This window comes from Acinonyx jubatus, chromosome A3 (assembly GCF_027475565.1).
Source record: "Acinonyx jubatus isolate Ajub_Pintada_27869175 chromosome A3, VMU_Ajub_asm_v1.0, whole genome shotgun sequence".
NCBI lineage: Eukaryota > Metazoa > Chordata > Mammalia > Carnivora > Felidae > Acinonyx > Acinonyx jubatus.
Window position 1 is genome coordinate 5,445,516 of NC_069388.1, and position 12,548 is coordinate 5,458,063.

Genomic DNA, 12,548 nt, shown 5'->3' on the forward strand with positions numbered 1-12,548 from the left:
ATGCGGTGTGGAGGTGAGTCCAAGGAAGGGAGCCAGCACAGGGCACGTGGATGAGCAGGCTACAGCTGGGGGCAGTCGGAGCTCAGCCCCGCTGGACCTTTGGTCCAGAGCAGGCCTCTCCGATTCCAGCCCCCGCCCCCCACGCCACCCCCCACCCGAGAGGCGAGGACCGGGGTGTGGACCCACTGTCAGATATTCACTGGCTCTCATTCACCATAAAGGGTGGTTTCCAGGCCACTCCCAGCTCACCCCCCACCCCCACCAGCCGGGAGCAAACCTTCCGGCAAAGTCACAGGGGGCTTGCTTGCACGCCCTCAGCAGGTGCAGGAATAGTTGGAGTCCACAGCAGCTATTGCACACCCAGCCCCCTTCTTCCTGCCTGGAACACGGATGTGTTGTCGGGAGTTCCGGCAGCCACATTAGACCAGAAGGCAAAGGGGAATGGAGCTGTGAGCTCGCCCTCTGCGGGCTGCGCGGTGCCTTATGAAATCAGAGCACAGAGGACCGGCGCGGAGATGCGCAGAGGCCTCCCGTCCGTGACGGACTGGGCCTGCATCCGGCTCTGCCACTTCCCAGCCGTGCAAGCCGAACCTGTGACTTCAGTTCTTGGTTTTCTCATCTGTGAAGAGACAATAATGCCCACGCCGACCTCATCAGGGTTCTTGTCCACTTTTTCAACAAATAGTTACCGGGCACCTGCTGTACTACACTCTGGGCCCTGTGCTATTTCTGAGGAAACAGCCGGGAGGAAATAAAACCAACGAGCTGTCCCCCCCTCCCCACCCCGGCCCAAGGCAGCACAGTCTGGGGAGGGGGCAGGCATCCGCCACATTGCCAAATGCACAAATATCAAAGTGTGATTGTGACAAAGGCCACACACAAAGACCTGTGATAGAAGTTTGACCTTGTCACATGCAAAGGTCCTGTGGTTGAAATGATTCAACATGATAAACAATGCCAGTACACACTGAATGAGAGCGTTACTAGTATTTCCTTGAACCGATGCCAGGAAACATTTGAATCAGCTGAGAAACTTCTCCCTCTCTCTCTCTCTCTCTCTCATTTTTTAATTTTTTTTTACATTTATTTATTTTTGAGAGACAGAGCCCAAGTAGGGGAGGGGCAGAGAGAGAGGGAGACACAGAATCCGGAGCAGGCTCCAGGCTCCCAGCTGTCAGCACCGGAGCCCGACACAGGGCTCGAATTCACGAACCGTGGGATCGTGACCTGAGCCGAAGTCCCACGCTCAACCGACTGAGCCCCCCAGGCGCCCTGAGAAACGTCTCTTGTCACGACTCGGCACGCCACAACTCTGGCTTTGTCTTCTAGCGCGGGGTCTGCCTGTGAAGAGAAATGGGCTGGTCACTCATTCTTGTTTTTGTTTTTGGTTTTTCAATACTCGAGTTCGTCAACATACAGCGTGGCCCTGGTTTCAGGAGTAGAACCCAGGGATTCATCCCTTCCGTACGACGCCCAGCGCTCATCCCGACCCGTGCCCTCCTGAATGCCCATCCCCCATCCGGCCCCTCCCCCACCCGCCTCCCCTCCGGCACCCCTCAGTTTGTTCTCTGTATTTAGGGGCCTCTCGTGGTTTTTCTCCGCCTCTGTTTTTATCTTCTGTGTCCTTCCCTTCCCCTAAGTTCATCTGTTGATTCACTCCTTCTCCTTGATAGGTGTTTCTTATTCTAAACAAACGTGGCTGGCATTCCCGTCTGATAGAAGCTTCTGGTTAAGATGCGACAGGCCCGAGCTCTGCAGGCTGGTGCCAGGAGGTTTCCCCCGCAGCCCCCCCAGGCACTGGCACCCCTGCCTTACCCTGAGCTCGCCCGGCACGCCTGTGTGGAGGGGGGGAAGCCAGCCAGACTTTTGCAAGGGGACACTTTTTTTTTTTTTCCTCTCGTTGCAGTTATTATGAGGATCAGAAATGGGGGCTTGGGATGTTTCCTTCGAAGCTTTTCCCAGATTCCAGAGAGTTTTAGGCAAACCCAGGGCTCCAGGAAGCCACTGGGCACCTGCACTTTTCCAGACATCAGCTGAAGGGGCGCAAACATCCTGAAACCTAATGTAAACTTGGCATTCGGAGTCTCCACGTGAAACGGGAGGCCGGCTGGCCCCAGAGGCAAACAGAGACTGCATTTACATGTCGCCCCCACGACCTCATTTCTAAATTCAAACAAGGTAATGTCTGCCATAATGGGCTGTTGGGGCCTCCGTGCCCTGAGAATGCATATTTTATCATCGCCGTGCTGGGTCAGGATTCTGGAAGCGCTCATCAACCCCCTGACGAAGCATCAAGGCGTCCCCTCGAAACGTTGTCACCAGCTGTGAGCCCAGCGCCATGGGTCCGGGGGGAGGGGGGCGGTTGGGGACAACACCAGACACCGGTCCATCTGTCCACAGCCCCGACCTTGGCCCGTCCTGGGGTCAACCCGGTGTTTACCCGGCCTACCTCGGGCAAGATGCTCGGGGCAGCGGGGCCAGGGCGTGCGGGCAGGAGAACCACCTCCTTCCCTACCAAGGCCCAAGTTTCAGAAGGTGTCTCTGAGGCTCCCCACACTTTACTCCTGGGGTCCTGAGGCCCCGCAAGGGGAAGGACGTGGCCAAGGTCACAAAGCAAGTCAGAGCGCAGCCAAGAAGAGGAGAAAAAGCCCTCGCCCTCTCTCTACATCCACGGGCCAACCGGGGTCAGCCTGGGCTCACCTTTCAGGACCTGGCTCCGGTCCTACTTCTTCAGGGGCTCTTCCAGACTCTTCGAGCAGCGGTTAGGGCCCCGGGTTCCAGTCTCCAACTCCCTCCCATCACATCACGGACCTCTGGAGACTTACCCATCCCCCACGACACAAACCCCACTCTGGCAAGGCACTGCGAGGAAGCCAGCGGGGCTGGCCGCCGTGAGCACAGGGCCCGGCAGCAGGAGGTGAGGTTGGGCGCGTGGGGCGTCCTGGGGAGCCAGGTCCTTCCCGTTTTAAGAGCAGTGGGAACACTGCGGTGTTTTGAACGGAGGCGCGACATCCTCTGACCTGTACTGTAGAGCATGGTGGGGTGAGGACAGGAGTAGGGAGACCAGGGAGGGGCCCCTGCTGTGACCCAGGCGGGAGAAACAGGTGGCCTGGCCAGGGGAGGGGCAGTGCACATGGGCATGCGTAGTGTAATCTCTGCAGGTTTGAATTTCCTGTCCTTTCGGCGGATCACGGCGCCCGCCTCACCCCCAGCCCCCGTGGCCCGGCACCCTCAGGAGGCCGTCCTGGAAGGAGGCCAGGAGGGGGGGGAGCAAGGCTCTCCTGCACGGAGCCCTGACCCAGGACAGAGCTCCGGGAAAGGAAGGTAACTGGTTGTTTCTGTCCCGAGGAGAACATGCCGTGACCGTGAATCTTCATTCGGCTGTCCCCAAAGTGACAAACATCCCCCAGCGTCCATACTGCTGCCTCCCCGGCAATTTCTCTGTTTACAGGATGTCTGGGGTGTCTAGACAGGCTGGGGTGGGGTGGGGGGAGTCAGAGAGTGGAGTCCCAAGGCAGTTCTCAGACGGCACATGGCTATTTCTGCACAGAACAGCTAAAACCAAAAGACTGAAATCTGCCTCTGCCTGAAGAGTTCATTAAATAGAAATATGCTTAATTCTTTCCTTTTTTATCAGTTGACGGCTTCCAACAGATAAAGCTTATTTTATTTAAGCTTTCACACACCCGGCGAGATAAATATCCCTGAATTCCTGTCTTCACAGGGGGGAAAAAAAAATTAAAAACGGATGGAGTCAGAATCTTGAGTAGGGTTCTGGAAGCTGGACCAAAGGGTGGACCCACACGATTGGGTCGGAGTTAGATCAACCCCAGGACGTGGTGGTGTGGAGGGAGGGGCTGGTCCCTGCAAAGGGCATGAGGGAAACTGCTGGCAAGGATTGTTCTAGAAAGGACACCCACCGACTTCTGGTCCAGAGGGACCCTCAAAGTCAGATTTGGAGGAGAAGACCTCGTCCGTACACGCAGACGGCTGTGGGTTCAGTCCCGGCCTGGCCACCCTCCAGCTGCAGAAATGTGAACATGTCACTTCGCTTCCTTGTGCCTCAGTTTCCTGAACTAGAATTCAACAAGCTCTCAGGCATAATCTCTGCACAAGCCCCTGTCACAGAGTGCGCGTGCCGTCCCTCCCCAGGGCTCCAGGGGAAGGGATCTGGGGTAGATTCGTCCTGCCCGCGGCACCTGGGCCCTGACCTCCCTCCACATCCAGCCTGAGCCCACGCGCCTCCCACAGACCCAGATGCATTTTGCAGCTCTACGTGCTGGGGAAGCGAGGGGCTGAGCAGCCACGATCGATGCTGACCAGGAGTTTGTTAACGGGATACCCAGGAGCTCAGGAACCAGCCGGTCGGAAGGGCACCTGGGCTCCAGAGGGCCTGGGACAAATGGCGATTTAACCATGGGGTTGCTGAGTGAGGCCGGTGCCCGCAGCGGCTGCCAGCCTGTCCCTCCCCGGGCTGTCAGGGCAGGACCCAGGACCCCCCCCCCCCCCCCCAGTTTCCACCTTGGACTGTCAGCACTGGGCCCAGGACCTCCAACTCACACCCTGGGCCGTCCTCGAGGAAATGACAGGGGACATCAGATCCAAATCACAGGGAGAACCCAACCAGTAAGATTGGGGGGCCAGAAAGTCCCAGAAAGAGGGAGCCGCAGGGCACAGGTTGTGAGGGGGGATAAGCCCAGCCTGAGTGAAGGCCCACAGACACTAGGGTGCAGGGGGGCGCTGGGACCCCGGCACATTAGGAAGGGGGTGGGAGAGATGGGGGGGTGGGCAGGCCCGTGGGTGGGGGGAGGGGTGCTTTCTCCGGGGCCACACGAGGAGCCACCAAGCCATTTGCAGCAGAGGGTGTGACATGGTAAGTTGTCACATTTTGAAAAGATCATTGTGGCTTCAAGTCCTTTCCAGCTCTTTCCAGTCTTTGATGCTAATTGGCATTTAGCGCCTACGGTGGGTCCAGCTGTGGCCCAGGAGAGGCCCAGAAGTGAGACTAGACAGCAGCCATGATCAGGGCACTGGGGCCGGCTGCCCCGAGGCAGCACCAGCAAGGACCCCCCCCAGGCGGTCTGCCCCTCCTCCCCGGCTCTGTAAACAATCCCACCTCCCCAGGGACAGGCACTCGGGTGGTGTCTTGATTCCCAGGGCCCACAGGAGGGAGGCCCCCCCAAGAGGAGAGGCAATCACGGGGTGAGGCAGAGGAAGGTGGCGCCCCGCCTTCCCCACCTCTCGGGGCGGGGGCAGCTCCGCGGGTTCTCGGGGTCCCCCCCCGGGAGGCCCAGGTGCTCGCTGCCTGGCAGACAAACCCCAGAGTCATCCGTTGGCCACCAGATCAAAAGCAGAACCGAGTTCAGGCAGCTTCTCGTACGGGGTTTATTTCTAATTAATTCCTCGCCGGCACATGTAGGATCTGCACTTTCTCTCCCTCCTGGCTCTTCCAACCCGTGCATATTTCAGAGCCTGACAGCTTTCCTCGTGCTAAATATAAATCATGTCGTAAGCCGAGAGTTCGGCGGGAGTCGGTGGTCTTTGTCCCAAGCGTCCCTGGTGACTCTCCCCCTTCTGCTTCTTGCTGGCCCCACCGTCATCACCCAGGCCCCCCACAGACCCGAGCGCGGTGTTGTCTGTCCAGCCTCCATCCCCCCTCCTCTGGGGGCAGCGCCCCATTTTCCTTTGGGGAGTGGAGCTGACCCCACATGTGAGTCTCAGGGTGGCTCCTGGTCCCGACATGATCAATCAGAACACTGGGTCCCTCCAGGCACAGTGATTGGCTCAGGGCTGCTGTCATCACCCAGAGAGGCCAGGGAGAGACTTTGCTGGGACTTCCGCCACAGCCCGGTCAGAGGCACTCTCTTTTCACTTAAACCGCGAGGTGGGCGGAGGAAATCCTGAAGCCTCTGGCAGCCGTTTTGTCGCCAGGAGGAGGAAGCTGGGTGGCGGCTGAGGCCACCACACAGGAGAGCAGTGCCCAGAGGCAGAGTTAGCGAGAGAGGCCGAGTGGTAGTCACCTCGCTTGAGGCTCCTGATCCAGCCACACCTGAAGCCTAAGCCAGTTACGCGAGAGCCATTTTACAGGAGCAAATTCTCCTTCTTGCTTAGACTAGGTAGAGATGGGTTTTCCACCGCTTGCAACCAGGAGTCCCTCTCGATGCTACCAAAACCACAGAACTATGGCATGGTTGCCGTGGAGGAAATACCAAAACCAAAAACCGAGAGATAAATAGGAAAGTGCCTGGTACGCATGGGTGTTCAATAACCATTCCTTTTTTTTTTTTTAATGTTTACTTATTTTTGAGACAGAGAGAGACAGAGCGTGAATGGGGGAGGAGCAGAGAGAGGGGGAGACATAGAATCCGAAGCAGGCTCCAGGCTCTGAGCTGTCAGCACAGAGCCCGACGTGGGGCTCAAACTCACAGACCGTGAGATCGTGACCTGAGCCGAAGTCAGTCGCTCCACTGACTGAGCCACCCAGGCGCCCCATCATTCATCCATTTCTTAAAGTTGATGTCCCTCATATTAATAGAGCCACAGTCTGATGTGGTCCTACTCTTCGCTGGGCCCTTTCGTGTACACTATCCCATGGGATCATCATCCCCAGCCTCTGAGGTGAATGTCACCGTCACGATCCCTGGGGCAGGGACACTGAGACTCTGAGAGACTGAGTCACCCAACCGAAGCCACACAGCTGGCTCAGTGGGGGTTGGAGCCGTGCGCCTTCAGGCCCCCCCGCAGAAGCCCTCGGCCAGCCACACCCGAGCTGGTCCCCAGAGGGACCAAGTCACACACTTCTTAGAAGCAGCCCTGGAATGAATGTTCCTGACACTTTTCTTGTTGGGGAGGCGGAGGGGACTCGGGAAACCTTTCAAGTGGCCACGTGACGTTGGAAGATTTTTCTAGAATCTGGAAGAGATGAAACTTTGATGCGCTGTGTGGGGAGGGAGGGGGAGAGCGTCCACTCTGGATCTTGGGGTTGAGGGATCTGTGCTCAAATCCCGGTCCCGGGGACCCAGCCTTTTTCGGAAGGACTGGCTTGTCCTGGTGGTTGAAGGACGCTCTTCTCTGGGCCGAAGGGCCAGCTCAGCTCAAGAGGAAAGAGCATTAGCAACTCCGCCATTTATAGTCCCAGGGAAGGAACTGATTCAAAACAGGCTCGTCGGTGGACACAAAGACCACAAGGTGACAGGTTGTTGTGAGAGCAGGTTCTTTGCAAGGGACCAAAATAATGCCCTGTAGAATAGTATCAAGGAGAAAATGGAACTTTTCACAGGGGAAAGTTAGTGGCCACCATGCACTCACACACACGCACACACACAGTCACACACAAACACATACCCCCACATGCACACACACTTACGGAGGCACAACAAACGTGACCAAAACTCAACTTGCTAAATCTAAGCGGTGAGTACTCTCCTCCCAACCCTTCTGTATTATTTGATAGTTTTTCGTAAGAAAAAATGGAGTAAAAGCCCAGCCCTGCCACTTACTATGGAGTAACCTTGAGAAAGCCCATTGAAGGCTGTGATGCTCCACTTCCTCATCCATCAAATGGGGACAATGAAAAGCACATCTTCACAAAGCTCTCAGAAGCATTCAATGAGACAGTCTGTGCAGATATCTTGGATTTGACGCGTGGCCCCGAAAATCACTCAGGAAATGCTAGATACTAGCTTGTCCGAAGACGGTGAAGAAACACCCTGTACTCTAGTCCGAAGTACCCAATCCAGATAAACTCAGAAAGCACAGAATAATCCTCCAGGGCAAGAGGTTTGCCGCTGTGCCTCCCAGCCAGCTCAGGGACCCAAGTTCAGTGCTCCCAGCCAGCTCATGGACCCAGATTCTGTGCTCCAGAGAAACCGGCTGGGCGGGGCCACCGGAAGGTGAGGCCACAGCAGAACCCATCCCGTTAAAAAATATATATGTATTACCGAAGCACAGTGGACGTACAATATTGTGTTCGTTTCAGGTGCACAGCATAGTGACTGGACGAGGCCACACATTACTCAGCAGTCCCCACCACAAGGCAGGTCGCCAGCTGTCACTTACAACGTTATTACAACACCATCGGCTGTATCCCCCGTGCGGCACGTTTCCCGTGACTTCTTTATCTTATAACCGGAAGTTTCTGCCACCCCTTTTTTAAATCGTGTGCTAGGGTCTCAGTCTTTCCTTGTGAAGACAAGTGTTAAGTCACACACACCTCGAAGTAATCACACTACAGTTCGAGTGTCCGGTCAGCAAGGGTGGAAAAGGTGGGTCGTAGGCGGGGATGGTGACAAGTGGGACACGCGTCCTCACGTCCGCCCGCGGTGGAAAGCAGCCAACAACAACAAAAGCAGTTAAAGTCACGTGGGTAAAAAAGCCTTGATATTGTTGAAAATTTGCGTGAGGGTGTATTTTCTCAGGCCGAGGAAAGTATTAGGAAGATTAATTGAAGAAGTCACAGCACCGCCACACAATGGAACGTGAGGCAGCTGATTTTAAAAATGGGGGGCGTCTTAATCGCGGACGTAGGACAGTCTCCACGTCCCAGGGGACCAGGGACGGGAGCAAAACTGTACTTGCCTTTTATGTAGTTTGGTTTTGAATCATGTATTTTACCTCTTCCGAACTTTTCCTTCTTGTTGAACGTATCGCAAAATAATTCTGTAAAGACACATGCCAAAGTCATAGTAGTGGTCCTTTCCAATGAATGAGATTCCAAGTAATTTTTATTTCCTTCTTGATGGCTTTTTAAATATCAGGGGTTTTTTTTTAAGTTTTTTTTTTTAAGTTGATTTGTTTTGAGAGAGAGAGAGAGAGCGCGAGCGAGCATGAGTGGGGGAGGGGCAGAGAGAGAGGGAGAGAGACAGAGAATCCCAAGTAGCATCAGCTCTGTCCGGCACGGAGCCCGATGTGGGCTCGAACCCACGAAGCTGTGAGATCATGACTTGAGCCGAAACCTAGAGCCAGACGCTTAATCAACTGAGCCACCCAGGCGCCCCATCAGGTTTTTGTTTTTGTACAATGAGCATGCATTATTTTCATATCTCGAAGTTTTTCAGAAGGTTCCATTCTGAAATGAAATGATAAACAGCCACATTTGGGATTTTTTCTTCTCTATTTCCCAGTCTTAGCGTGTCCTTCCCCATCCAATCATCAGCGGTTGCCTCTGGTCTCCTCCTATACACACACTCACACACACACACACACACTCACACACACACTCACACACACACACACACACACACACACACTCCTCCAGGTTTATCCACAGCTCCCCATCTCAGGTCTGTTTCTTTAGCTGCAGGATTTGAGCAGGACCTTCCTCCCAGAGCCAGCAGCCAGGGGCCACCCGCCCAGGGACACAGCAGAACCCGTTGGCAGAGCACAGGGCACAGGGAGGAGCGCCAGTCCCGAGGGTCAGAGAGGCCTGCAGAGTAAATACGCAACGATCGCCTCCAGACAGAAAGCCAAAGTGAGTCCCAAACCGCGACGGTCGTGTTCCAAAAACCGATCACAATGGCCACGTACTTCCAAAACAGGAAAACACCTTTTCTAGGTCAAAGTGAAGTGCGGCTCCCCTTAACCCTCAACCGTGATAGATGGCGGGGGGGGGGGGGGGGGGGGGGGGGGGGGAGAGACACGGACGGCTACTGATCTCGTCTAATTCTCACCACACCCAAGTACGTGTTAGAATCCTGACAAAAGTTATCCTGCCTGCCACCAACACCAGGAACCAGTCCAGCGTTTTTACGTATGATAAGAAGTCCTCCACCTGCGAGGGAAGGGCTCCGCGGCCTGAGGCTGGACCACCAGACCCTCTAGCAAAGGGGTTTACCTGCCAGGCCTCGAAGGGCCCGGGACGGTCCTCTGCCTCGTGTTAGTCCCGGCCACTCCCCAGCCCCAGCCTAATTAGAATCCCACAGTACCCTCCCAGACCCCTGCCACTTCCTTGTCACAACCACCCCATCGGCAGGCACAGAGCTGGGTGTTCCCGTTCTCTCTTTGTCTCCCCGACGTGCGTGCCCGATGCACCGTGGTATCTACGGCACCCACCAGGCCCTGGACCAACAGCTGCCGACGAAGAGACCAGATCAACAGAATCGAGAGGATTCCAGAGCCCCAAGTACGCGGAGAGAGGGTGGAATGGCACACAAATGGGGCCCACACCGTGGGGTCCGACCACCGTGGACCCCCCGAAGCAAACCCAGCCCGGCCAACTTGGCCATGAGTCGAGTCCTCCTCCTCGAGCTGCTCCCGGGAGGGGGGTCGGCGGCGCACGTCCTGGTGCAGGGGCGGGGTGGGGGGAGCCTTCCCCGCAGGCGGGAGGTGTGGGACTGACTTTGAAATCACTTTGGCCTTTGCGTTTTGAAAGAGGTTGATTCTGATACACTGACCTGAATGTTAACGGCATGGAAGTTGCATTTGTATTCAGAAGGGAAGGAAAGCAGCCACTCCGAGCAGATGATGCTGTTTAATTAGGTCTAGTAGTTAACTCCGAATAAAGGCAACCGTGCTGCTGGGAACCAGGAAGGGAAGCGAAACCTCCCGGGAACGCACAGACTTCAGCGGAGCCGCAAGAGAAGGAGCCGGTGGGTCAGAAATGACGAGTTCACTTCCCGAAAGCCTTGCAGCCAGGCGCGGGGGGCAGTTGGCTCTCCGGGCTCCCGGTCGCAACGCAGCGAGCCAGAGGGTGCTGGTGAGGTCACCGTGCGCGTGCGCGTGGGGGAGGAGCCCGCTTTTAATGCCGGCAATACAAGGATTTCGTACTCAGCAACCAGAAAACGGGAGACGCCTGCCATGCCCACCCACAGCCGAGTGGATGAATCTGCCCGTGGCGCAGTCACACCACGGAATACTCTGCGGCAGTGAAAAAAGAACAAAGCTCCACTCACGCACCAGACCGGGGAGAAATGTAGAAACATAAGGAAGAGGGGCCGCTGGGTGGCTCAGTGGGTTGAGCGTCCGACTTCGGCTCAGGTCATGATCTCACGGTTCGCCAGTTCGAGCCCCGGGTCGGGCTCTGTGCTGACCGCTCGGAGCCTGGAGCCTGCTTGGGATTTTGTGTCTCCCTCCCTCTGCCCCACCCCAGCTCATGCTTGCACTCCGTCTCGGTCAAAAATAAATTAACTTAAAAACATTTTTTTTTTAATAACAAAGAGTGCGTAAAAAAAAAAAAAAAAGATGGCAAAGGCCACATGTCCTACGACTCCCTCGATACAAAGTTCAAGAGCAAGAAAAACCGATGTGCAGGGACGGAAGGCAGGACAGCCCTCACCATGGCAGGGGGCAGGGTGGGCGCCGACATGCTCCGTGTCTTGGTCACCGGGGGGTCAGGCGGGCACGCGCATATGTGCAAAATACAAAATGTGCACGTGCCGGGTGCAGAAATGCGTGGAGGGGCATGTTTCGCAAGACCCGTGCGCTCTCTGGGCGTTACGCCTCCGTCCGAATACGTGTGCATTTCAAGAAAACCCGGTTCTCAGTAGCGCGGCAGCAAAGCGTGCTTCTCTGCTGGGTGTCGCCCTTCTGACACGTGCGAGCGCCCTCCGCACGCAGCAGACAACCACGGCTCAGTAATGGAAGTGATTATCCTCACAATTATAGGTTGGATTCTTTGTGGTTGTCTTTCCAGTTCAGAAAATAAATTATACATCTTCCCTGCGCTCCTTTGCCCACACGGTTTAATAAAGTGGGGGGACTTGGCACTTCTTGCTTTTATTTAAGGGCTCGGAGGGGCGCGGAGTCACGGAGAGGCGGCAGATGACTGAGTTGCTCCCCGGGAAATTGCGCGGGAGCGTGAAGCCGCCCCATCCCCAGGCAAGTGCAGGAGGAGGAGATAAAGCGTGCTTCAAAGTCAGAAGACGTGAAAATTGATTCGGGAATGCTAGCCGTTTTCAATTTTATATTGCCGTTTGTTTCGAGAATAGCCAGGCTCACCCAAACAGGAGTGAACAGGCAGACGGGAAAATATAATTAACGTGGACACTGGCGCTCTCCGTCCTGGGCACGCGGCTGGGCGCACTCTGACCTGCGTGGCCAAGGCGAACAGATTCAAACCGGGCTGAGACGAGGGCACGACGAAACATCTGACGATAAATAAAACAGGGAAACCTGCCGCTTTTTTTTCCCAATCTCTCCTCCCCATTCTGTGTCTCTCTGAACTTCAGGAGCCAAAGTCGGAGAGCTCTTGCAAAGCAAAGAGCCCCCGTGAGGTGATTTGGTTTGCACATCTGCAAAATGGGACGACAGGGCGATGGAGAAAACCGGGGGCTTAGGAGACAGATCCACATCCCAGCATCGGCTTACCACCCACCAGTTGGCACAAGCCAGTCTGTGTCTCGAGCCTCAGTTTCTTCATCTGTAAATCGGGATAATGACTTCCCGGGGCCCTTGGGAACATTCAGTGAAGCCATTCAGGCAAAGCACGTGCCACGGCCCTGGGGGTCATAGCAAGAGCTGGCTCTCTTTATCTTTCCCCCCCCGCACCCCTGCCCAGTTGCCTCATTTCCAAGGGCAAATAGGGCAGGGACCTGGTCGCTAACACCCAAGAA

At 55.8% G+C, this 12,548-nt stretch overlaps 1 long non-coding RNA gene across 1 annotated transcript; it reads left to right on the forward strand.

Moving 5' to 3' along the window:
* The first annotated feature begins 215 nt into the window (after positions 1-215).
* Positions 216-4,056, forward strand: LOC128311349 (uncharacterized). Its single transcript, XR_008289749.1, has 3 exons — positions 216-2,178; positions 2,256-2,917; positions 3,162-4,056. It is a non-coding gene; the product is annotated as an uncharacterized LOC128311349 (long non-coding RNA).
* Positions 4,057-12,548: the final 8,492 nt, after the last annotated feature.